General features: G+C 42.2%; 1 protein-coding gene across 3 annotated transcripts in view; it reads left to right on the top strand.

The window, feature by feature from the left end:
- Positions 1-4,814: 4,814 nt before the first annotated feature.
- Positions 4,815-27,242, top strand: part of TMEM108 (transmembrane protein 108) — a 153,625-nt gene continuing 131,197 nt past the window's right edge. The window contains exons 1-3 of one of the 3 annotated variants that reach the window (XM_042888861.1): positions 4,815-5,021; positions 11,129-11,258; positions 24,868-24,937. The gene's annotated coding sequence lies outside the window, so the exon portion shown is untranslated. The remainder of the gene's footprint in view (positions 5,022-11,128; positions 11,259-24,867; positions 24,938-27,242) is intronic. The other 2 variants (XM_042888862.1, XM_042888860.1) reach the window with 2 other exon arrangements.

Here is a 27,242-nt window from a genome sequence, read left to right as displayed (position 1 = left end):
TACATATCAGGAACATAGCCATTACAATTCATTTCCCAGTTTTACTTTTAGAACAGTGCCACAATATTTTAGTATAATTTATTAAAAACTTAATAGGCTGTTAGCTCTCAAGTTGTAAATGAAGCATGTAGGAGGAGAGGGATTACTACTGTACAGCTCCTGCAGCAGGGAATAATTACAGTCCTAGAATAAGAAGGGGGTGGAAAAATACTGCGTAATAAGTTCTGTACACTTTTTCCTCCCAGTGACGTAATGATTCAGCTTTGAAATTGCATGTTTATAAGCTTCTGGTGAATGAATGTTACCCACCATGATACTGGTCTGCAGAAAGAGTGAATGGTGGCAGCTGTGTAGGCCCACCCGGCCTGTTTGGTTCATCTGTGACACCTCAGCATGGAGAGCTGGCAATAGCATTGCCTGTGCACTGCCATGAGATCAGCTGTTGGGAGACGTTTTTTTTGATTGGACTCTAAAAAATTCAGTATTAATTTAGTTTGCTGGCCAAGGTTCTGTGATTTTGTTTTGTTTTTTTTTTAATATGGCATCTACTGTTCTTAGCTGAAAATGGGAAGCCTTTTATCCACCTGCTGTATTTAAAGATTGTGTCTGTCACAGATAGCTTGAAGTCACATTGGCCAAAATATGAAAGAAAAGATCTGAAGAAATGAGTTGGTTTGTCAGAAAGATGTGGCTAGCTTGGTCTCTGGAAGGAGAAACCAGACTTTCCCTGGCTCTTCTGTGAATGTTTTATTCATACTGGGTCAGCGTTGTTGGTGCAACTCATCCAGACTCTTTGAAGCTGATGGAGATCCATCAAGCTTCAGTTCTCATGAGTGATAGAGTGCCTCATGGACAAAAGCATTTTTCTATTGAATTTATATTCATAGTCTCATTCATTCTACCTTGCACCTTACCCTCATTTCATAAAGACAGATTTTACTTTGTGTATGAAAATGTTCAATATGGGTTTCCTATTGCACCAAAAATTGCCATTTTCTTTGGTTCCAAACTTCCTTTGTATTTTTCATTAGTTACAAGAATGAATAATGTCTTGTGCTTTTGTAAATCCCGAGATGATTTTGAAAATCTCTTATAGCCATAGTTATAACATAAAAATGAATTTTATTCCAATGAGGAAGAAATTCCAAGTCTTTTCATTTGTTCTGTATAATTACTTCTGAATTCTAATGCCTCGGAGGAGCCATGCTCACTGGCTTTCCAGCAGAGGCAAGACATAACCTTTCCTTAAATTAGAGATCTCTGAAGAGGACGAACCATAGTCTTCTTCAGAAAATGTACTTTAGCCTCAGTTAGAAACAAACTACTAAACCTCAGGTATGCAAAACAAAGAAAGAAGGGATTTCTCTGATATATGGCTTTCATATGTGATTGATGGGAACCCTAAGTTAATGTTTCCTCAGCAGTTGAGACTTCCTACTGAATTACTCTAAGCAACTGTAGAGGATAAAGCTTCCATAACAAAATTGTCTAAAACATTATTAGAGTTGATGGATGTTCTGCCAAACTGTTCCCCTCTGTGTGGAGCATAGGATTATTTTTAACTTTGGACTGTTACCTCAATCTGTACAGTCCAGGAGGAAAAGCAATTGGTTCTCCTTTCTCTTTTGATCTGGATTAGAATTTCATGTGTACCAAGAAGGAACTTGTTCTTCTTCAGCAGTTACTCCATTTCTAACACTGGCCCTGCATCAAGTCTATCAGAAGAGGATATAAAGCTGTTATCTAGCTCTGGTGGTACTCCAGCTACTACCAAGTGCAGTGCTAAGGTATAGTTACTGCATAAAACCTGGAAAAATAACTTTTAAAGAGTTTGTGGGGTGATTCCACAGATTGCCAAAATGCATTGCATATTGCAAAGCTGAACTGCACACATACAGCCCTTCTACAATCCCTCCTAGCTGGACACTTTGTGTAGACAGATACATTTATTTTACATACAAAAACCCTTTGTTCCCAGGCATTGGAGCAGAGATTCTGTCTTATCCTCTATAACTACAAAGACTGTTGGCATGTTACAAAGTCTATAAGCTGGCAATTGGTTTCCTTTGAGCATTACAAACTGGGTATCCACAAGCAGGCAGACACAACATAACTAAGTGCAGATGTTTCTGCGGTGTGATGTGGATGCGGCCTTTCATACTGTTACTGGCATGAAGCACTGGGCAAAAGAAGAAAAGTGAACAGAAAGCCACAAAAACAGTGCAGTGGTTGGTGCTTTTCCACTGAACAGTCTCTTTGAATATCCTGTATTTTCAGTGTAGGGAATGTTTTACCAGCAGCAATGGTAATTCCTCCTTTAATGGGAGGGAAGTTTGCAAATCCCCTGGAGTGAAGCACAGAGGGAGTAGGCCAGTATGTCCAGCTCATCACTGTGGCTTTCAGGCAGATTTGAAGTTGCGTGCACCACATTGCAGCCCTCCTCCTGGACTCCTGTCACACTTGAAATTCCCATGAAGTGTAGGAAGGCACAAAAGGTAAGATAGACAGTTTTGGCTGCCACATTACAGAATGAGATAAAACTCTTAGTGTTTAAAGGAGGGCTATGGAGATACGGAAGGTTCTGGAAGGTAGGATGTAGTCCCTGTTTTTGCTCAGCCCAGAGCAAAGGAGCTGAGGGGAGGCCTCATGGCGGCTGCAGCTCCTCACAGGAAGCAGAGGGGCAGCGCTGAGCTCTGCTCTGTGTGACAGCGACCAGACACAAGAGAAGGGAGCTGTGTCAGGAGAGGGACAGCTGGGGGTGAGGGACAGGTGCTGTGCCAGTGGATGGTGGGCATGGAGCAGCCTGCCCATGGCAGTGGACCGGTGAGTAATGTGAAGCTCAAGAGCAGCCTTGGCTGTAGTAACCACAAAATGGTGGAGTTCAAAATCCTTAGTGTCAGAGAGGGTGCGCAGAAGCTTGCGACCCTGGACTTCAGGAGAGCAGACTTGAAACTCTTCAGGGAACTGGTTGGCAGGGTGACATGGGAGATAGCCCTGGACGGAAGAAGAGCCCCAGAAAGCTGGTCAGTATTCACGGACCATCTCCTCCAAGCCCAGAAGCAGTGCATCCTGGCAAGAATGCCAGGAGGCCTTTGTCGGTCAACAAGGAGCTCCTGAACTTGCTTAAGCTCGAAAAGAAAGCCTATAGGGAGTGGAAGCAGGAACAGGTTACCTGTGAGGACTACAAAGAAGCTGTCTGACCAGTGAGAGATCAGGTTAAGAAGGCCAAAACCCAGAAAGAATTAAATCTAGCCACAGACATAAAGGGGAACAAGAAGAGATTCTACAGGTATATCAGTGATAAAAGGTCAGGAAAGATGTGGGCCCTTTCCAGAAGGAAACTGGAGGGATATGGAGAAAACTGAGATGCTCAGTGACTTCTTTGCCTCAGTCTTCACCATCAAGGGCTCTAGCCACACTGCCCAAGTTGCAGAAAGCAATGGTCAGAACTTGGAGAAGGAAGATCTGCCTGAAGTAAGTGACAATCAGGTTAAAGACCATATAAAGAATCTGAAGGTGCACAAGTCCATGGGATCTGATGAGATCCATCCACGAGTTCTGAGAGAACTGGTAGATGAAGTTGCCAAGCTGCTATCCATCATATTTGAAAGGTCATGGCATCTGGTGAAGTTCCCACTGATTGGAAAAGGGGAAACATACCACCCATTTTCAAGAAGGGAAAAAAGGAACATATAGGGAACTACAGGCCAGTCAATCTCACCTCTGTGCCTGGCAAGATCAAAGTGAAGATTTTTCTGAAGGCCCTACTAAAGTACATGGAAAATAAAGGTGAGGTGATTGGTGCTAACCAACATGGTTTCACCAAGGGCAAGTCATGCCTGACAAACTTGGTGGCCTTTTACGATGAAGTTACAGTCTCCATGAAGAAAGGAAGAACAACTGACATCATCTACCTGAACTTGTGCAAAGCATTTGACACCGTCCTGCATGCATGACATCCTAGTTGCCAAGTGGGAGAAAAATGGATTTAATGGATGGACCACTCACTGGATAAGGAACTGGCTGGATGGGTGCACTCAGAGAGTTGCAGTCAGCAGCTCAATGTCCAAGTGGAGAGCGGTGACGAGTGATGTTCCTTGGGGATCGGTGTTGGGACCAGTGTAATCTGACATCTTTGTAGGTGATACAGACAGTGGGATCAAGTGCACCCTCAGCAAGTTTGCAGACAACACTAAGCTGAGTGCTGCAGTTAACACGCTGGAGGGAAGGCATGCCACCCAGAGGGACGGAGATAGGCTTGAGGGGTGGGTTCATGCCACCGTCATGAAGTACAAAGCCAGTTGCAAGGTCCTGCACTTGTCGGGGCAATCCCAAGCACAGATACAGGTAGCTACAGGGCAGCAAATGGCTTGAGAGCAGCCCTGAGATGGATTTGGGAGTGCCAGTTGATGAAAGATTAAACACAAGCCAACAGCATACGCTTGCAGCCCAGGCAGCCAACCGTATCCTGTGATCCTCACGGGTCCCTTCCAACTCGGGTTATTCTGTGATTGATTCTGTTTCCGCGCTGCTTCGGCGGCTCTCTTGGCCTTTTCAAACTGTCTCCCCGAACCCCGGACCTCCCCTTTCCGTGACCCAGCGGGGCCGCGCCAAAGCCCTGCCTCCCACCTCCCTCCGCCGCAGCCCCTCGCTGACAGACACACGCCCGCTGCCGCAGCCGGGCCCCTCCCGGCCAGCCGCCCCCCGCTTTGTGCGCGGCCCGCGGGAGCTCCGCCTGCGGCGGCGGCGGGGCCGGGCCGGGCGGCGGCAGAGCGCGGCGCTGTGTGCCCGCCGCTCCGCTGTGTGCCCGCCGCTCCGCGCCCTCGGCGGAGGCCAGCAGCCGGCAGCTCCCGGCTGGAACAGCAGGGGAAGGGGCTCCGTTCCCTCGGCTCTCCGTTTCTCCGGATGAAATGCTGTCTGAAGTGGCATCTGCCCGGCGGGTCTCCCTGCTGGCTTAAAGACGCTGCGTTTTAGATGTCCTTCTGCATCCCTCCGGCGTACGTGAATAAGCGGTTTCGGAGGTAGGCGCGCGCCGGGAATGGCCAGCGGTGGTTTCTACTCTTCGTGGCTGGGCGGGAGCGGGGAGGAGAGGTGACATTCGCATCGATCGGTGCAGGAAGAGCCTCGCCTCGCTGTTAGGAGGTAGGGTACGTTAAAGCGGGAGCTGCAAGGCGCTTGCCGTGCCCGAGCGCGTGTGCCGGGATACCGAGCCGATACTGGCGATACCGAGCCGAAGGCAGGGCTGCTCCACGGCGTGAGGAGCGAAGCCTGTGCAGTGCATGCTGTGTTAAAAGAAGGCTGCATGAAGGACGGCATCCTTCCTTACACCGCTCGGGAACGCGGCCATAGGAAAGGCTGCGTGTGGTGCTGTGCGAGGCATCACCTCGTAGCCGGGGCTTTGCGAGCGAGAGCCTTTCTCTGTTTGATTCGAATAGTAGGAGGGGCCCACGGACCGCTTCGGGATAATGTGTTAAAGCTTGCGTAGAGTGGAAGGGTCGGAGGAGACGTAGGACAGCTGTGCGTTAAGGACTGAACTGACTTCTCCGGGAAAAAATAGGAAAGGGATTGAACTGTGCTGTGAATAAATGGCTGTGCTTGTGCAGCTCAACTGCGAGACAGATGATCTAACAGAAAATCCCCCGTTTGTAACTACAGAAAGCTTCTGGCTCTATGGCGGGAGTTCTTTCTGTGGAAAAAGCCACTAATCAGAGCAAATAGGATCAGTCGCCCTTTATCCTATTGGTTTAATGTTTAAAAATGCTCCTTCTGTTGCTTCAGGTGCTAAATCAGTGATGGGAATGTGCTGCTGCTGAGTGATTCTGTCGTGTCACAGCTGGCTTTTCGGGGGGGGGTGGGGGGGGACATGGAGAAGAGTGAACTTGAGGAATGCGGTTCAAAAAAGCAAAGCAAAAAAATGGTGCTGTAATGTATTCCTGGTGCTTTGCAGCAGTGCTTCTGGAAAACAGATGCTGACAGAACTGTTCAAAGCTATGTAAAGTTCCAATCCTTACATTTGTAAAGTGATAGAACCAGATCAGCTGCAGGAACAGACAGCAATATGGTAACAGCGATACCACCTGGATCTGAAGGCAGTATAAAACTTTACTTGAACGCTGTGTTAACCAGAACTAAACCCACACGTGCAAGCTATCAGGTGTTGCCTACTTTTCTGTGGTCCCAGTGTGACTGATCTACTTCCTGGTTTACTGTAGGTCCTAATGAAGTAACCTCTGCAGATGTAATGAAATAGTTACAACAAGTTTATACTACCTGTTCTGATTGTGATGGATCACTCTAATGAGCTGTTTGACCGCAAAATATTCATTTTAAAGATATTCTTTATTTCTGAGGAATTGAAAACAGCAAAACGGTACAAATACCCTTAATCCTATTAAGATTAATGGGATTTCCTCTACCCTTATAAACTGATGTTCACTGAATGAATGCCAGATATGAAATAGATTAAACATTAGTCTTTCACTGGAGAGATGAAAGTGAAAAGAAATCAGCTATAAGTGTTAAAATGGGAGAGATGCCATTATACAGCTGTATGTAGGATCTGCAGGTAGAATAGCATACTGCAGAATAAAATACAACTCAAGTTATTAGTGACAAAGACTTTTTTCTTTGCTAATAAGACTGACATGCCAATATTATGCTGAAATAGCTGCAATAATGTGCATATATTAAAGGCATTTTATGTATTGACACAGCATGCCTCAAGAAGTTTGAAAACACTGGGCGATCTTTCCTCTGCTGGCAACAGGAGGCAATATTGCTAAGTGCCTGTGCTGTAGCGTCTGCTCTGGTGCTGCCTTCCCTCGGAGGTTGTGCCGGGGCTGAATTTTGCCTTAGCAGATAAGCTGAGTCAGCAGGCAACACATTGCCTCGCAGCCTGCAGCTACCCGTGGCAAGAGTTGAGCAAAGCCAAGTCCCTCGGTGGCGTGCAACAGGCCTCAGCTGCATCAACAAAACCTAGCAAACTTATTCTCCAAACCATCTCGTTGCAGGCAAACAAGTTCTTCTGTGAGGATTCACTTAGATTAGGGTTTTTCACCATGCTATAAAATGAATTTGTCATTTGTCAGGTAAATAGAGGCAACTAATTTATGCATAAATTCTATTGTAGGTACTTGCAAATTATTTATTCTAGTCAGATCCATGTAAAAATTTTTCTACTTAATTCTCATACTTAATACTCATCACGACATCCTTGTTTGTGAAATATATTAACTGCCATGTCTGGCCACATTTACTAAACAATTAAATGAATTCATAAATGTGAAACTTACTAATATTGTAGTTTTTGCTATTAAGGCTTATCCTGTGGTATCACTCAAGAGAACATGGTGTTGGCAACATCTCTCCAGTGATTTAGAGGGTAGGAATTTGGCTGTAATACTTAACAGTTAGTTTAGTCAGTACAATTTGAAGTGAAGCTATTTTGTCATTACCTGAACTGCACTGCAGGAAATCATGAAATAACATAGTTACCATGGTCTGGCAACAAATAATTCAACTAGAGGCACATGCTGGCCACAGTAAATGTACAAAATATTTTTTTTAATTGCAGTTATGTTTTAAACTTAAAATCAACCCTCAAAAAGTTTTGTAGCTGAATCTCCTGACTGAAAGCTAAGGTACTAATAGGTAGTAATAGTAATTACTCACCAGTAATAGGTTAGGAGTGAGACCAGATTGCAAATTGGGACCTGCTCTGTACTGTGTTGTAAATACAGCTTTTCCAATTTGAGTTTGAGGTACTAGAAATAAAGATGCTGAGATGATCAGTGACGTAGTGTTAGGAACATGGAACTCCTCAGTGGTGATGGGGAAGCTCTGATCCTCTCCGTGCTCCTGGCTGACTGAGGAACTGGGCTGTGCAGCACTTTGAGCCACCTTTTTGGTAAGAGCACTGCGCACCTCTGCTGGGAAGTCCTTGCTCCTGGCTGGCAGTATGTGCAGTCCACCACTGAAACGCTCACTGGGGCCTCTGGTTTGCTGATGGCATTGGCTGGAAGTGTATGAGCTGGCACGTATGTTTGCAACATCCAGTTCGATTTTCAAATTCGTTGTTTCATCAATCTGTTCCATCCATAGCACAGAGACCTCAAATGAAATTCTTGTCCCACTGTTTGAATGTTCAACTTAGCTATGTCAGTAATAACACACTTGTTTAAAAATAAATAAATAAGTAAAATAGGTAAATAAATAGGAGATTAGGAAACAAGGCTCCGTTTACAGACTGGCAGGGTGGCTGAGGCTGGCAGGAGCTCAAGCCCTCTGGGGGGCTGGGTCCAGTTGGGTGCTAAATGGCTATGCTCTACTGAAATGACACTTTACAGCCTGTTTGGGGGACCTCTGCCAGCGCTGAAACAACCTCACAGTGCTTAAATGGAGGTCCCTGTATTTAGTTTGTCTCTTGCCTCTTGTTCTTTCACTAGGCATGACTGAGTCTGGTTCCATCTTCTTTACTCTGTCTTTGTGACAAAGCTTATGATCCACTTGTCCACCAGGCCTCACAGATCTTGTGCCGCAAAGTTATTCCCCAGTTTTCTCTGGGCCTCTTCTCCCAGGTAGCAGTGATAGGATGAGAGGGAATGGCCTCAAGTTGCTCCAGGAGAGATTCAGGTTGGATGTTAGGAAAAATCTGTTTTCAGAAAGAGCAGTGAGGCAGCGGCACAGGCTGCCCAGGGAGGTGGTGCAGTCACCGTCCCTGGAGGTGTTGAAGAACTGTGTGGATGTGGCACTGAGGGACGTGGGCAGTGGAGTGATGGGGATGGGTTGGCAGCTGGACAAGGTGATCATGGAGGTTTTTTCCAGCCTTAATGATTCTGTGATTCTGTGAATTAGAAAGGATGTGTGAGTTTTATTCTGAATTGGTTACATACTCTTCTATGGCACTCAAAACACTACTTTTTGTCGTAATGATGGCAGGTTTGTTATACTTCTAATTAAGAAGCTTGGGTGAGCAGTTCATGTTGCTTTATTAAGCTCTCTCTACTAAGGGAGGCTTCACCAGGAGGTGCCCTCAAGTAAAGTATCACAGCGCTTCAAAGCAGCAAGAAGCATTTTGTGACAAAGCCCAACTATAGCGTTTATGGTGGAAGACATGGGGGAAATGGTGAAAGTAACAGTCACCTAAAAGATCACTGGCATTCAGATTGCAATCTAGAGGTAGTCTTCTACCCAGGGTGAGGCAGGACTATGTTTTTGTGTCCTTTATTATGATCTAAAAATGGAAGTAATACAGTAAGATTGATTGTGGGATTTAATAATACATGCACACGTGTGCATTTTTGCATATAATTCTCTCAAGATTGAAACTGCACAGCTATTTTGGGAGTTCTTTGTATCTGGGAAGTAGTTGCAACTTTGTCTCTGTCATCGTTGGCCCAGATCAACATTGACTGCAAAAAGATTAATCAAAATCAGTGGAGTGGGACTCGTGTGCCTTTTGTGTACCTTGCCTGTTCACTTTCTGCCTTCTGGAAGTGAAAACAGTCACAAGACACACAAAATAGAGGTTTTGCCTGACCAGTGATGTTCCTATTTGAAGGCTTCGGAGAGGTTACCAATATTGTATGTGTCAGGCTGTTAAAGCAATGCTTTTTAGCACGCTCTGCAATAATTTCAAATTAGAGAGGTTTAGATAGAATATTTGTGCACACAGGCACACATAGAAAAATTGAAATCTGCTTTTCACATGGTAAGACTTTTGAGAGGTAGATCTAACATCAGCAAGTGGAGCCAAGAGCAGTGCAGTCACTTCTTTTTCCTTTGGTACCTTTGTAGGTTAACAGCGTAACTGAAATCAGGAGAGAAGCTAACCAAGATGAAAATTTTCTCTAACAGTCCCTTTTGCTTTAGTTTCTGAGCAAATAGCTATAGGCATAGCATATAACAAGATGCTCGAAGGCACTCCAGACATCTTGTTAGTTAACCTGGGTATTACTTCAAGTAATGTTTATCATTACAGGGGACAAACTGTAAAATATTAACACAGTATTATATACAAAGAATACACCCAAGTTTTGAATCCAAATAATATAGCATTCTTTTTATAATGGCAGACTAAAATCTATTCATTTTTCTGCTTCCATCAGCATTTGAGCAGATTCTATGCTTTAGGACAATTAATCTTCCTGAACAACCAAGAAAAAAACATTCTAGATGTCTTTTCACAAACTCTTTATCACATCAGCTGCTGTTGGCTCATTCTTCTTTTGCAGTGTGCAAGCTATCTCATATCTGTCCTACAGTCACACAGTTGACATGTTTGCATACACAAGGTCTTTGTGCTGTAGCAGCACAAAGCAATCTCTACCTGCATCCAGGCATGTACCAGGGTGCACATATTTTGCATTTCTTATTCTACTGCCCCTTCCTGGTAAGCCAAATGATCTGGCCCATGGTTCAAGCATATGTGATGCCTTCATAGGTCCCACTGATGGCAGCTGCTGAGCTCAATCAGAAAAGCTGTTCCTTGGTTTTCAGAGCTCCTTTTGGTTGGATGATCAAATTTAAATAAATGCAGTGCAGCTGCAGATACTTTTAAGGAATCTCCCTGAGATTCCCTGAGTATTTCTAGAAAAGAAATTCCGTGTTGCTGAAAAATTTTGAGCAGCAAAGTAATTTTTTTTTTTTTTGAAGGAGCTTTTTCTTTTTGTTACCTTAATTGCTGAAAACTGATCTATATCTGTCACTCTTTTCTTTCTCAAATTAGTAACATTCCTACTCCTGAGCTAGAATTTAAATTTAACTTTTTCTTTCCATGAGAATCAGCCTTTAACAGATAAATTCAGAAGTAAATTGACAATTTAGCATCATGAGTGTTTGAAATTCAAAAGGTAAAAGCATGTTCTTAAACACATGATATGCACACACGGGACTTCCTGAAAAATAAATCCAAGGAAAGAATCTCTTTCTTTATCCTCCTAAAGAAAAAAATAGAAAAATAAAAAATCAATGATGTACTGAAACAGTGGACTGTAAGCCATTGTGCTGAAAGCTCTTGAGAGCAATAGAAGATACATGGCACAGTGCCATATGCATTAAAGTTGAGTGCCTTGTAGAATGTGATGGATAAATGTCTTGGAATAACTTACCCACTTCTGTAAATTTACAGGTTGCATCAGTTGGCAAATTAAAAGTACCAAAACAAGAAGGTGGAAGAGCTGCTGTTACCAGAAAGGTCAGAACCAATGGACTGTATGGATATAAATATGTTTGGAGGCATCTGCACTTCTCACTACAAGGTAAAGCACATAAAGTTTTTTTTCTTCCAGTTTGTTTCTCTTCAGTGCAGTACAGCTATCTCTGCAATGGCTTTCCCCAAGGTGGCAAGTGAAGTGCTCTCAGGAGCTTGTTCACTCTAGAGGCTCGCTGCTAGTAACTGTTGTAGTGGAAATACTAAGTCATGTCTTGAACCAGTGATTGATCACCTGGTGGGAAGGTGGGGCCAACCCAGGGGAGCTCAGGTGCATGCAGTGTATCTGGATAACTGGAAGGGGCGGAACTAGGATCCACCCCTTCCCAGACCTCATTTAAGGGTTGGTGTTGGAGACAAAGGGATCCCACTGGAAATCCCTGTGTACTTGAGGCTTTCTGAAGGTAAGCAGCTTCTTTCTTTCTTTTATTTCGGTGGCTGCTGTACTTGAGCAGATCTTTACTTACTGCAGCCTAGGACCTTGCTGCTCTGTTGTTATTACTGCATTTTCTATCGTGTTCCATTTGTGGTCTACAATAAATGTATGACTGGACAATAATCAGACCAGGGGAGGTGTAGGTTTTCAAGAGCCTGTGAAAAATGTGAATTCTCAGAGCCTTTACAATTCAAGCTTTTGTGTGAAGTGTCTGCTAAGGTAGCTCCACAGGTTGTCTGGCTTTAGGCTGTGCTGGTAGGTCTTTCCTCACTTTTTTTTTTTTTTTCATGTGATGTATCATCTGTCTAAATGCTTATTACCTGCCCAGAGATGTAGATAGAAGTAGACTTGGAACCTATATCTCTTAGTGCTGAATCTTAACCAGAAAATCTGTCTAAACTCAGTGCTGCTAGAGCGTAAATTATGGTGCTCTCTTCTTATGCTCTTAGTGTTCTTTTACTTTTATGATTATTGCGTGATATGTTTACTCTAACTAATACAGCTTTTCCAGTACTTTTGTTTGAAGATATAATAATGTATTACGTTCTTGTTACCTTTTGCCTGGTGCCTGGATATGCTATCAGTTATTCTGAGTGCTTGTTTTACTGAGTTATTTTCAGGAAAAGTTCAGAACAGATTTAAAAAATAAAAAATTCAACTGATAGAAACTCTTCAGAAAGGCACTGGACAAGATAATCTATTAAAATAAAACTCCTGATTTTGAAGAAAGTGTAGTTTTGTATGGCTGGAGGATGGTTATTATGGGACTTCAGGTTCTAGCCACTCCAATCAATGAAGGATTGGTGCAGAGCAAATGCAAAACTGCAACTCTAGCTCTATGACGCTGAAGAGCTCAAATCAGGCAGCTGTGCACTTTGCACAAAAAAGAGCAGTTACAACTGATACTAGCTGGTGTTGTCTGCATTCCAGGAAGGATTTTCAGCCAAAGTCTGTGTGATGCTCCGTTCTCACCAGCTTGTGTTCAATAATAAAGGAACGGTTTCTGCTGGTGGGATGTACTGCTGCTGCTTCTCCTTTGTACCAAAATACTGCCCACCAGTTTCCTGTGTTACCTGCCATTTATCACAAGTATGCAGTCTTCTTTCCTTTCTTGTGGAAGAACTAAATTTATGGAGTTCCTCTTTTTAAGAAGGAGAAGGAAACAGGCTATGTCATGACATCCTACAAATTAGGAAATGATCTCTTATATACAGAAATAACAGGGACGGAATGTGTGAAATATTTAGAAAATGCAAAGATAAGAATCGGCAAATAAAACTTGCAAGGAAAAAACATGTTCGAGCTCTTGAGTGCTTGGGACATTCCAGTAAGTTTCCATGACTGTTTTAATGTTTCCATGACAGTAAGTTCCATGATGTTTTAATGGGGGAATGTGTGTAGAAAGAACACAAAAACCTGCATGTACTGCTCTAGACAATAGATAATTCTCTGATGTTTAACTTTCTCTCACATATACTTGTGTGGTACCTGCTGTCTGCACATAAGTGTTAGATAGTAGTTGGTAGCAATATGGATTCTGCTTGGCTAAACAAGTGCACATCCTGGTCTGGCCTGTGCTTTCTTGTTCTGTGCACCTTCATGCTTGAGTTTAGCCTAGCTTTAGCCCAAATCCCTAATATAAAGGGAACCAAAGGAGGGGAGTGCTGGCTTTCTTTCTGAATATACAGTATGGTGGTACTGTTTTGTGTTCCCACCTTGCGCACTTTAATCATGCATTTTCTGAATGTGTGGACCTTTAAAGTTTTATGGTTTCTGGCATGGGAAGGAGCTCAGTCTTGGACAGGGCTTCTGGCAGTTATGTGACAAGTAATCCTTCCAAATAGGATTTGCTTTCCTGTAGCAACCATTCTGGGAATGGAGAATGAATGCATGGAGGGGAATTCAGCTTACACAGGCATAGCTCAAGTTCAGCCATTCAGAACACAAGTCAGTGACAGACAGAGTTGCACATAAATTGACTCCTTTCTGAAAAGAGCTGGTACTGGCGGCTCAGAAAAACGTACAGGGTCAGAATGTCTTGTGGTGTCTTAGTTAACTGGATTTATTGGCACTTATTCACAGCAAGAAGTGTTGTTACAGCTCCAGAGTTGCTTTGTTAGTTTTCATTTGCCAAAGGCTGTCATCCCCGCAGTAGTTATATGGATCATGAGCTAGCACTCCAGCTACTTCTGTGTACAGACTGCATCTTCATTTAGAACTTCATTGCATTTTCAGTACTGTTTGCTCTCTGCTTTAAAGCAACTGAGGTATCGTACATATCGTAGTTACTGTAGCAGCTCTGCTTTTTGGATCATAGGCTGTGGGATAGAATAAATAGCTGGAGGCAATGGTGTCTTAATTGAGGTTGGGCCTTGAGTCCTTGAACTTTCATATTGTCATTTATTTAAGAATGTTACATATTGACATATCGTGGCCTTTAGGTGGTTGTGTTTTCTTTGGCCGTTGTGTTTGATTTTTCTGATGAAAAATACTGAAAAATAAATCTGAGGAAGCATGGGAATGGATTTCCTTCTGCTTTATACTCAACTCAGTTATTTCGATAATAACAGATATTATGCATGTTTTGGTTAATTTGTTTCAGCAGTCTAAGTATTAAATTAAAACCTCTTTGGAGGAGCTCCTGAAAACTTGCAGGAAGTCATATTAGAAGAGTTCAGACTCAATAAAAATTTCCTTCAGCTCATGAAGTATTTTATAGCTTTTGTTATGACTTAGCCCCATCTTTCTACTTTCTGGTACAATAAATTTCATGTTCCTCTTCTTTGCTTTTACTGTTAGTACTGAGGAACCCCAGGCACTGACGAGCCATCAGTTGTACCAGGTATTGTGCCAGGTTTAGCATAATTTGCAAATTCTCCTTTCTGCCAAGGGCATCTAATCTAAGAGGTGAGAAAGACCGGAAGGATACAGGCAGACCCAGAAGTATAAGAGACAGAGGGAGATTTTTCATTAGCATGGTGAGCAGTGCCTTCGAATGGTTTCGAGGCACCTGTTTATGTATGTGAGTCCAGAGACTTGAAGTGATTGTATTTTAAGGTGGTGGAGAATCAGAGCATTTGGTCCCTCCGACTAGGGAGGGATCCTGAAGTTGTCAATAATGTTACTGTATTATTTGCCATGTGCTGTTTTGATGTGAATAAGAGCAATTGGGTATATACTGACTTGGAAATGGAAGCAGCTTCTTGACAGTGGGTGGAAGCTTTGCCTTTTGGAAGTGTGGTGACATATAGTGTGCTTGTCCTGCAGTGTAATTTGTCCTGACACTTGCTGGCACTGTAAGTTCTCACTACAGTGACACTTGCCCTGTGTGACATAATTCAAAACACTTTTTAGTAATACTTCCACATGAATTGAAAGCTGTCAAACTGTCTTCTCTAATTTTAACCCTCATGATCCCTTGTCCCCAGAGGTAGTTCTGATCTGTAGTGTTTCCCTGTGCTTCCTAAAGTAAAAAGATGAGATAGCAACTAGTAATTCCAGTGGGTTTTTTTTATTTGCTATTGCTACACAGAAGCATGCTGGAAGTCATAGATTCATCTGCTAAATCCTGAAGGACTGTGCTTCAGAAGTTAACTCTAGCAAAGCAGACATCTTGATATAGAAGTAACAACAAAGCCAACTTTCAATAGGGAGTTTTTGTACTTGCAGCCATCAATTACCGCTGACATTGGACACTAGTCATAAGATATAAAAATCCATCAAAAGGAAAATGGTGTGGAGTGAGATCAGAGCCTTAACAATCAAAGCAAATGTTGTTTTCTTGTTTTAACGTGGGTCACTGAGGGGGATTGTTAAAACTTTTGTCTCTAGATTTTCTTCAAGGAGACTCCGTCTCTTCTTCAGTAAAGAGATGTACTTTAACACTTGTTGCTGCTTAGTCATCCACTCAAGTAGCACGTGACACACTGCAGTGATTTTTCCATCTAGTCCAAAGGACCTCTAGGCTTTCTTGATAACATTCTGTTCATGCTGATACCATTAACTATACATAACTCATTCCAGTAGATGAGTTGCTCCTCTTCATTTCCATTCCTAGCCATAAGTAATAATGTCTGCGTTGGGATGGTAATGCACTGCTACTTCTGGTATGGGTGGAAAATTTTTAGGTGCAGGTAAATGTGTTCATTTAAGTGTGGTGGGAAATTCACTGGATAAGCAGTAATTTGTCAGTATGACTCCTTGTTTGATAGCTGGTATAAAAGTAAACTGGTATGCTTAGTAAAACCAGACAGGAGAATGCCGTGTGAAGGTGTAGTGGAAATGCTACCTCATGGCTTGGACCAGTGACTGAGCACCTGGTAGAAAGGTGGGGCCAATGCAGGGGAGCTCAGGTGCAGCAATGCACCTCAGTGACTGGAAGGGGTGGATCCAGGATCCAGCCCTTCCCAGACCTCATTTACAGGTCAGTAGTGGAGGCAAAGGGATCTTGCTGGTGATCCTTGCATGCACGAGGCCTTCTGAAGGTAAGTCACTTCTTTCCTTTATTTGTGTGCTCATGGCTGTTACGTTTGAGCACGTTTTCACTTTCTGCAGTCTAGGACCTTGCTGCTCTGCTGTCATTTCTGTAATGTGATGAAAAGCACAGAAGGTAAACTTTCTGTAATGTTAACCTGAATGGGTCAGTAAAAACTAGGAAAAAGAAGTGGATACTTGAGTATACAGGATATGTAGTGCTGCCTCTATTTTCTTACTGAATGCAGAAACAAAAGCTGAGGATGTCAGCTACTTCAGATGTCTATTTGTTTGTTCTCTAGCTTCTCGCAGCCCATAATAAATCATAGCTTTGAAGACAACTTCGTATAAACTGTGTGAGGTAAGGAAATGCCCTTCTCCCATTCCCTGATGCCGGTGGTCACAGAATTCACCCCTGGATCACGCAAAGCAGAGAACTAAATTCCACTTCTAAATCCTAGCACCAGGCTTGGCTGTTCACTCTGTGCTCTTAGTCCACCAGACTGAGCTTTTTGCAGAAAGAACAGGCCATACCACCCCTGCTGTCAAACAGACTAAGGGATCGGTCTGCTGAATTATATCTGTGTGTTTCTAGGTCAGATTTAAAGCATGAAAAGGTTGCACTCTGCTTCAATTATTAGCTGTTCAGAAAGAGAACCAAAAATAGCAAATGGAGTACAGAAAACTTGTGAAATACAGGGAAGACTCAGACTTAGAGAGAGTTCAGCTTCTTGCAAGAAATAGGCCAAAGTGAACTTTTAAACTCCAGTGCTCTGTAAGGGTGTGGTTACAGTGATGCTGAGATAGCACCACTTTGCTGTGCTAAAGAGGTCCCTGTCAATAAAGATCCTCTTACTGGAATGAAGTCAGTACAGAAAATGTTACAAATGTTTACAGCATGGCCTATATTTATTTCTGTATCTGTGTAGTTAGATTCCTTCACGTGCACTTTTAGAAGTTCTTTTTGTGGTGTAAACTCTTTCTTTTGTTGCTGTTTTTGTAATTTTATTCATCCATTCATTGTATGGATGATTTAAGTTACGTATATGAACTGCCTAAACAGCTTTTGTAACAGCAAATGCATTCTTTTAAGCAAGTGTTTTCCTCCACCATTTAGTACGGAAGCAGCCATGCGAAGAAGTCGTAAGAATGCTTGTTACTAGGATAGCAGAAGCACCATTACTCACGCTTTCTCAAGTGAAGCCAGCATACTCTTTGCACTTAGCTTGGAGGGGCTGCAGAGAGTCAGCTGAGTGCTAAATCCAAGTGTTTAGAAAGTGGGGAGAAAATTTATCTTCTTAATGTTCTGCAAAAGCATGTGTTTATGCATTTCATTGTGACATCTTGATTAAAATGGATAGCAGCTTTGAAAGCGTGTATTGAAAGGCATGGGTAAATGGTTCACTATGTAAGAGAATGGTGGTTGCTTTTTATTTGACTAGAATGCACTGCTGGCTTTCCCTGCAAAGCTTTGTCGAATGTTATACATGGGGAACATTATCCATCAACTTCAAGTTGTTCAGCGACTTTCTTCTATGCTGCGTGGGTGTTTTGGGGGGTGTTTTTTGGTTGTTTCTTCGTTTGCTCCTTCATATCTATTTACAGAAGACATTTTTTTTGTAGTTAAGGTTGGCTTTAGATGGTCACCACATACCATTCTTCTGTGACTTGCTCTGCTAGCTTTTCTTCTGTTGTCTTAATAGTTGAGGCCACGTTTTACCAAAAATATTGTATATGTAAACATTCATTCTCAGAGCTTTCCTCTGAACTGAAGGATGTTGGTTTTTTTTTTTGTTTGTTTGTTTTTTGCATCACACCAAGCTTTATTAATTTGTTGCTTCCTCTTTTCAGATGTGATTTCCATCTCCTTCAATGGAATCCCTCTTGAGGTGGTGCCATCTTAGGTACTGAAATTATCCCACACTGTCAACTTTATTTCCTGATTCTGCCACACAGCCTCTTGGCTTTCAGAGCTGTGGTTGTCAGTACCAATTAGCAGGAATGACCTCACACCTCTTACTTTGATCTTTCTTTGGCAGTCTGTTAGTCTATTCAGCTTTCAGTTTCTCAGTAGTAACTTGCCTTTTTCTGCATTGTTTTGAAGTCCATGTGTTTGCCATGCCTTAATTTTCTGCTTCTGAGGGATCTGATGTCTTTCCTTCCTCCCCTTACGCTGTTGACATTCTTCCATCATCTTATTGCACCTTTTGAGGTTAATTTTACCTGTCTGCTTGCTAATGACCAATCTTCTTTTATCCAGCTTTGCACTAAGTCTCTCCTGCTTGTGCCTCTCTCCTGGGATATTGTCATCCCTTGAACTTTAGCTCTGTAGAGAACTACTCTGCTTCTCAGTCACATATACGCTCAGATTGAACTTATTTTTGTGTTGGCAGTTAACGTTTTGTTTCAGCTCATTCCAGTGAATGTTTTTTAATCTATAAGAAAACTTACATTCCTATTCTCCTAGCTTATTAGGCATATATGTGCTGCCTCACAGCTTCACTTTTGTGCATATACATGAAAATCTTGCATTGTGTTCTGCAAAACCACTTCTGTGTGACTTCCAAGCTGCTTTTTCCTGGGTTTCTCTTAAGAGTTTCCAGCCTGTTTCCATCCAGCCTCTTTCCTAACTTAGCATTATTTCATTCATGATTCAGGTGGCATGGTACCTGACTTCCAGGTCTTGAGGAGTGAAAGGAATTCACTGGTGAGGCTGCATCTTGAATGCTGCATTCAGTTTTATTGTGAGAAAGACATTGAGGCCCTGGCGTGTGTCCAGAGATGGGCAGTGAAGCTGTGAGGGATCTGGAGCACAAGTCTTATGGGAGCAGCTGAGGGGACTTGGATTATTTAGTCTCAAGAAAAGGAGGCTCACAGTAGACCTTCTTGCTCTCTGCAATTGCATGAAAGGAGGTGTTGTGGCAAGGTGGAAGTAAGCCTCTTCTCCCAGGTAAGAGTGATAGAGGGAATGGTCTCAGTTTTGCACCAGGGAGATTCAGGTTGACTTCAGTAAAAATTTCTTCCTCAAAAGTGTTATGAGGTATTGGAACAGGCTGCCTGGGGAGGTGGTGCAGTCACCTCTAGAAGCGTTAAGGAAATGTTCAGATGTTGGACTGAGGATTGTGGTTCAGTGGGAAATATTGTTGACAGGTGTATGATTGGACTGGATGATCCTGGAGGTCTTTTCCAACCTTGGTGATTCTATAATTCTACAAATTTGGAACATGTTAAAGAAATTTTGGCTGAGAAATCCTAATGCCAGATTTATCTATGATGGAGGTGACACCACTTACTTTAACAAAACTGCAGGAATCAAAGCCCTAGATAGTGACCTGAGGCAAGTGCTGTATGTGTGGCAGCTGAGAGCAAAGCAGTCCTAATGCAATAACCATTGTTGTTTTTTTTATTCTTCACATAAATTGCACTTCTGGAAGAAGTGTTGTGATTATTCATTGCATGACTGGAAAAAGCACAGGAAAATGATGTGATGAAATCTGTTAGGGGCACCTTCCTTGAAGGATTCCCTATAGCACTGACTCTTGAGTATGAAGATCTTCCACCCTCTGCAGTCAAAGTCCAAGTATAGAGGAAGCCTTTCTGCCCATTCTCCTGTAGATCTTCCCCAAGAACTGCACTGATAACTGTTGCAGTACCATAGGCACTGTCGTATTGAAGGTGTCTGTTCAATGCAAGAGGAATTTAGAGAAAAGCATTTAAAACCAGTGCAGTTCACCACAAGAAAATCTTCTCAGAGATCCATTTTTTTTTTTAAGCTCTTGTAATTCTTCATGATGAAAGAAATAACTGAATGCAGGTGAGACCTTGTACTACTGTTTCTGTCAAATTGCCTCTGTAATAGGCTAGCAAATGCACAATTTTGAAAAGCTTTTAGGAACTTAAAAAATATGTTCAGTAGATTTATCAGAAGGGGAGGGTGGCTAACCTTGAGCGGTTTGAAGGACTACCCAACTCAATGTCATGTGCAACAAGACATCTGTACTGTGCCTGTAATGGCTCCTTTCTCATGGAAGGCTGGGTGTTTCTCCTTACTGATGTGTTTAGGAAGTGCGTAAGATTTCTAGATGGATGCTCTTATATATGAAGAGCTGAAAGTATTGGAATACAGAAGGGGTAGGGGCTTGTATCTAAGCGATATACCTCACTGCCCTCTTCCCGAGGCATATGTTTAACTTACAAGAACCAGAGGATGCAATGTACCTGCAGGGCTCCCTAGAATTGGACTTTGATTCGTGGCTGTCAGCAGTGACTTATTTATTTTCTTAGAAGAAATGGTTATTCTCTAGAGATCAGCAACTCACTACAGTGCAGAAGCGCAACAGCACTACCTGTGTTCATAGCTCAGTTCCTCCAGTGTGGGCTGAGGCTGCAGCTGGTGAAAGGAAAGCCCTGAGGGCAGAACAAGCAGGAGGAGCTCTCCCTTGCAGCACAACTAGCATAAACTCTTTGTATAATCTCAGGTCCTGAGATCTGACACAGATAACTATCCTGAGGAGGTACTCGAAGGCTGTAATTAAGAAGTTTTTCATGTGAGGAGATGATAACTCATTGAAACATGGTAGAGAGGGTAGCTATGAAACACTTCCGTGGGTATTTTTCAATGTTTTTATCTTCAATTTAACCTCCAGTTGTACTGAATCACCTTCTCGTATGAAATGTTTGAGTGAATTAAGGCAAATACTAAACTCAGTAGTAAGAAAGGGATCACTTGCTATTTTTTGTTCAAAGTACCAGTAATAGTGCTCTGCAGCTGTACCACGCCACCTTGCAGTGATGCAGGAAACTTGTCAAGAGCTCTCCATGTAAACTGCTAATGAACCTTTGTAATGTCCACCTGAGGCAGCATGTTATGCATGCCAGGCAGTGCTCTGTGAGCAGCTACACTGTAATTAGTGTGGCTGTTTATGAGCAGAAGTATGGTATCTTAAGAGGATGGAAGAAAGCCCAGTCTCGTACCCAACCCCCGAGGCCTTAGCACTATGACAGCAGGAGTGCCAGAAATAGGAATTGGGAGTCTCAGCTCCTGGAAGAATGACTTCATCCCTGGGCAGATTTCTTCCCTTAGCAATTTTTGTCTATCTGGTTTAGCCCACTTTTTTTTTCCCCCCTACGTTTTTAGCAGAGAAACAGTTTCGCACTAAATTAGCCTTTATTTAAAGGTAATTGCAATCAAATCTCTTCAGAGAAGTCTGATGTTGATGTGGGTTTGTTTGCTTTTCAAAGTTAGGTACTGCAGGAATCATACTGAGCTGTTTCTTGTCATGGAGTCTGTAGTGACTCTGGCAAGAAACAGTGACATTTAAGCACTTTTTTTCTTTAAATAGAGTGCCATTCCCAGTGTGCAAGGCAAGGAAATTTTTGCACGATTGGGAATCTTCATCAAAAACACAGCCACTATTTAGTTATTTTTTTTACCCCCTCCCTCTTTCATGACCCTCCCTACTAGCATAAATGCTAAAAGCTAAGATTTCTATTCTTTAGAGATCCTCCCCTACAACAGTCTAAAAATCTATCATGTTAAGTGTAGTACAAGCACTGAGGTTTTATGGTACTTGAGTTACAAGGCATCTAAGTTTGTGAAATATGATCAGTGAAGGATTGCTGAAGCTGATCTAATCACTGGAGCTTACTGCCCATGGCTGACAGCTGAGCAATTGTGTAAATAGGTAAAGGTCAGAGTTAATCCACTGCTTTACATACTGGCCCTTTCCAAGCACAGTGCAACAAGCTGTGTAGGTGGGGACTATTTGGGTCTTGCTGGTGGTGTATGCAGTAATGGGAGAAAAATAGCTAAGGAAAAAGAGCAGCAGCAGTGCTGTTCATACCTCAGAAGGGGTTGCCTGATTACTGTTATCAAATAGATGGATACTCACTGCTTTGCTGCAGCGTTTCTAATGTCTGAAATAATGTGCTGACCACAAATATAATTTAGTGACAGAAAACTGAGTTGATGCCAGCCTAGTGTATGGATAAGGGCAAGAACTATTACAAAGATGCAGAATCTTTGCACAAATGCCCAGTTGTTTCTGGGATGTGTCCTTTGGCTGAATTTATTTTCCCTTCTGCATTTTTGAGCTTTGGTTTTAAATGGTATGGAGGTATCACTTAAAAGAAATTACTACAGACACTTTTATCCCATTTTTACATAGCTTTTTCTGCTGGGCAGATGATCTGGTCCTTACTGAGTAAAAGGAAACATTGAGTAAGTGAGGCCTCTGTCTTGACTGCAGAAAACAGACTACATCACTAACTGCTTTGAAAAAGCATACAGGATCTTCCCTGAAACCAATCTTCCCATTGGCTTAGTGGTTGAAGTTGTGCAGTTATTTTCAATGTTTTGGACAGAACTGGCCTCATCAACAGGACAAAGATTTGATTGCAAAAAAGCAGCTAGAGACTTCAGTCTTGTAGTGAGCCTACAGTCCGCTTAAGTAAGCAAGACTTTTGTCAGATGTAATATCAGTTCTTTGGTCCAAAACACTGATACCTGCAGCTGTGGATAAGGTTGCTGTAAAATTTTTGGTGCAGCTTCTCTGGTTGTAAATCTTCTCTCAGTAATTGGTTACTTTCTATACTATGCGTTCTGTAACACATCCAAGAATTATACTTACCCAAACATGGGACTTCTGCTATTCTGCATACAGGAGTGTTGTTACGTTACAAAACTTTGTTAGTCTTGTGAGGAATATTAGCTGCTGATTCCAGTGTCACCTTTGTGTATTTAAAAGGTTGATACATTATGGTCTACTTGAGTTTTAAGTTGGGGGAGTGAGGGGGAAGAACACTAAAAACATTCAGGGTGAATTGAGTGTTATTCTCTGCAGCTTTTTTCTCTAATCCTGTCTCCATGGAAGGAAAAATTCAACTATGAATATTCTTGCTCTCCTTTTTTTTCCAATTAAGATAGCTACTGCATATAGAATTCTAACTGCAGAGTTTCAGGGAAGTCTAATAAGATAATAAACTACCTTCAAAATCATAGGCAACTTTCTGATATTCTTGTTCAGGATCATGCCATTTCATCACTGTGTACTAAAGGCAGTGTCCTCTCAGAGATATTACACTAGGTGAATATGGGCCAACTTACTACTTGGTGTGAACTATTTGGTATCAGGATCTGGTCTCATATGAGTTCGTTGTTCCGATCTATTCAATGAAATACCAGTCACTTCAGATCTTCTCCTTTTAATTAACAATTACAGTGCATTTATACTTTCAATTCATGTAATTCAACAGCAGATGATGAAAAAGATCATAGATAAGCTGACTTATTGCACCGCTGAAGCAGGGTTGCTCCTGGTGTAATATTTTCCATTGTGTTCCTCATTACACCTTTGAGTGACTTGGAAGATAGATTGCCCATAATTTCCCTTTTCTGGTTACAGATCAGCTTCTTAAATGAGTTTCAGTAGCAGGTGCATTCTTTGCAGTAAGCAGATCATCAGTGTAGAGTGATTTAGGGATTGACCAAGATGAATCTATGTATTTCTTATAATGATGAAACAGCCTGTAAACTTTCATGGCTAGATGGTGCAACTGGAAGAGAAAAAACACAAACACAGCCCATTGGCTTACAAGGGTCAGAAAAGGCATAGGCATTCCTTCTTGATCAGTAGCCATGTGATGACACAACCTGTGTCTTGCAGCAGGAGAGCCAAATGGATAAATGCATGCTTCGTGTTATTTAAAGATTAACAGAGCTTTACTTGTAAAGGGAAAAGATTTGTCTGACTGGAAAACTCCTGCCTGAGGTTACAAAGACTTCTTTTTTGAACTGACATTGCTTTCCCCCTTTATGGTTATGTGGAGTATTTTTAGGTGCTTTGTTTAAGCAATTGTGTTTAGGACTCAGCAGTAAATATGACAAACTTGGTGGTGAGTAGATTTTTCTGCCAGAAGTTGTGGATTAAATCCCTTGTTAGGGAAGTGGCAGTGTTCCAAACCATAATTACTAAATTCATTGTAATGCAGAGAGGCAGGCAGGTTAACTAAGAAATGATCTTTAGTATGAGTCCTTCCCCTTTTTGTAACTCATAAATACACAGACTAATTGGCAATCCAGTCTACTCATATGAAGATCTTGTAATTCAGGTTAAACTGTTCTTTCCAGCAGTCCATCAAACTTTACTAATCCAGCCATGACCAACCTGTGGCCTGGGGGCCACATGCAGCTTAGCGTATCTCATGCTGCAGCCCTCTGAATTCTTGGATAGAATGAATAAAGCTGCAATCAGACGTTCAGCTCAAAGAAAAATCTGATGAGGTCTCTTTACCGTACCTTTATAAGCCCCATCTTACCAGAAACATCCCTCGCTTCACAGTCGTGTCTTGTTCATGGCATTGCTGTTTGGCTGTATGTACATTGGTGACCTGCTGTTTTGGAGGGTGAAGCACAGGAAGAGTAACGTTTCTGTCAAAAGCCTCTGACAAACACTTAAAGAACTCACTGAGAATTGTGGCAACTGTTGTGAAACCAACAGTGTCCAAAGCCAAGTCAGATATCCCACCTGTCCTATGGGTTTGTTGTTTTCTTTGTTTTAACTTATTTTTATATAATTTTAGTTTTGTTAGTTACATACATTAAGTATACAAATATTTTTTTCATGCCTCAAGACAATTCCTCTTCACTCAGTGCAGTCCAGACAAGCCAAAAGGTTGAACACTCATGCACTAAGCCTTTAATTGCATAGGATTTATCCAGATTACTTCTATTGTTTATTTTTTTCCCCAGATTACTTTTATAATCTCTCCCAGAAATGATTGCCAGTGTAGGAGTGCTTCAGATGAGTTACTTCTGAGTGGTAAGTCTTTGCACTCTTATTTAATAGAGCAGATGTATGAAAGAAGTGTAAAATTTGAGCCACTGTAGCTCTCATCTGGTCACTTAAACCAGATAGCAGAAGTGATCACTGAAGTATGTTACCCCGTTTGGCTGTTAGACCCATTCACTGAGTTTTGTTCTTCCTGTCTGTGGAAACAAAACTCAGTCATTCCAAGTTTGTCCAGGTAATTGTATCTGTAGAATTACCAAAGAAAAAGGGACTGGGGATGCGAATGATCTGTGTGCTTGGCTTTACAAAGAGGTGTTAAATGCTCTGTTGTATTTGTTCTCATCATTAAGGAATTTTGCTGGCAAAAGCATGTCAATCATGAAATAAGGGGTGACAAAATAAATAGGATGGAGGGAAGTATAAATGTGGCTCAGCAAACTGAGCAGAGAGAAGAGATGGGAGGTATTCCTGACTTTACAGCTGTCTGTCTGAGTGACTTGCTCTGTGACACAAAACACCTTCACTTGTCAGTGTGCCTCTGTTGGAAGGTTATTCGTCTTACCTGAGTTAATAAGAGGTCCTGGTGTTTGTTTTGAGCTCTGGGAACTTTGAATGGAAAGGGTTATGTGGATAAATAGACAGGTGTAGAAATACAGACAGGCATCTCAGCCTGATGCAGTTGTGGAGCTCAGAACTGCTGCCACCATTATAAGAACTGGAAGAAACATACCAGGAGCTGCTAAGCAATGCCACAGCATTTTTTGGACACTTATGACATGTTTGGCTTGGCAGTGAATATGGGGAAATATTTAGCTTAATGCTTGAGTTCTAGAGGGAAGAGGGAGGAATGTGGGGAGGAAAGGTCATTTGTTGTATTTTTTTTTTTAGTTGTCTTTTTCCTGTCCTTAGAGCTGAAATTCATTCCTTCCCTCTTCTAGAGCCCCAGCTGTTTACTCTGTTATGTCACTTGCATTTTAATATGAAACATTTTCAGTTGCCAAGGATTACCTTACGAAGGGAATAAGTCTTTGTATATGCATTCACTAAAGATCTTGGTAGGGGGATGGCTGGTCAGCTCCAGGGTGGTGCTTGTTAGGTGATTATAGCAGCTCTTCTCAGGACGCTTGCTTCTACTGCTCATCCTCTCTATTTGTGATTCACTCAATTTTTAAGCTGTTTAATGACTGTCTTGAAAACAATTCAATTTACAGTGGTCTTCCAAAACTAACAATAACCTGACCTTCCATAGCATCATTGTGTTCTTTCCCCTTACTTTGGACCTTCTGTATACTTCTTCACTCATTCACCTTTCACTCCTTGATTTAATCTCTCCTGGTGATATGATGTTCAGAGTAGAAAGCATGAATGGGAATAGCTTCCCTCATACACTTTTTTTCTGCACAGTGCAGAGAGAAGCCTGTTACCTCTTCCCTTCCTCACACAATAACAGGTGGCATGGAAGGAGTTTTAAAGCCATGAAGATGCAAGGGAGCAGCATTTCTTCAAGAAAGACAAGCAGCTTGTCTTTCTTTCCAAAGAAACTTTTCATTCCAAAAGTAATGTGCAGAGAGAGGAAGAGCCAGATGGGTCCTAAGGTAAAACCAGGCAACTTGAAAGTGGAGTGAGCAGCAGTTTACTCAGTCTGAGCATCCTCTCTGGTGATGAGCCTGTTGTGGGTTCCTAGTGCTGGATGTGAACCTTCTGCTACTGTACATTATGTGCAGGCAGTCCCAGGTTTCTAGCCTCCTTGACTAATTCCACAGACTCTAATGGATATCCAGCACCTGTGGATGTTCTTTGCAAAGAGTAACTTCCAAATGTGACTTGGGGTGCAACCAGTTGGCCTTCTCTGTGTTGTGCGAAGAGTTGGGAGCTGGTGTGGCCTTAAGAACTTAGGTCTTCTGTGGGCACTATAGACACTGAGACACGCTGATTGCAGTAGTACCACTATGGTACCTTGGGCTGATTTTAGTTATCTCATCATCAGGAATGCATTTTGCTTATGAATTTCTGCAGTTCACTTGGGTTTGAGGAGATCAGTTGGCAAACAGCAGGGCCAGGTGGCAAGGCTTCTTCAGCAGCACTGCTTCAATTTTTCAGCCCTCTCTGCAGATGGGAAATAAGATTCATGGGATTTTATTCCATGAGGATCAGCCATGAGACAATGCTTAATGGGGGCATGTTTTGTTGACTGCACAAGGCATTGCACTTTGCCAGTGCCATTGCCTGCATGTGATGCTCATGTGAACTCTAAGCAAAGTTATACCATGGGTTGTTTCTAACTAATTGATGTGTTATTTAGGAAAACAACTTATTTGTAAACTAGAATCATTAT

This window comes from Lagopus leucura, unplaced genomic scaffold (genome assembly GCF_019238085.1).
Source record: "Lagopus leucura isolate 7727_CA_CO unplaced genomic scaffold, USGS_WTPT01 Super-Scaffold_100157, whole genome shotgun sequence".
In the NCBI taxonomy this organism is placed as follows: Eukaryota; Metazoa; Chordata; class Aves; order Galliformes; family Phasianidae; genus Lagopus; species Lagopus leucura.
This window is presented reverse-complemented; position numbering and strand designations above follow the sequence as displayed.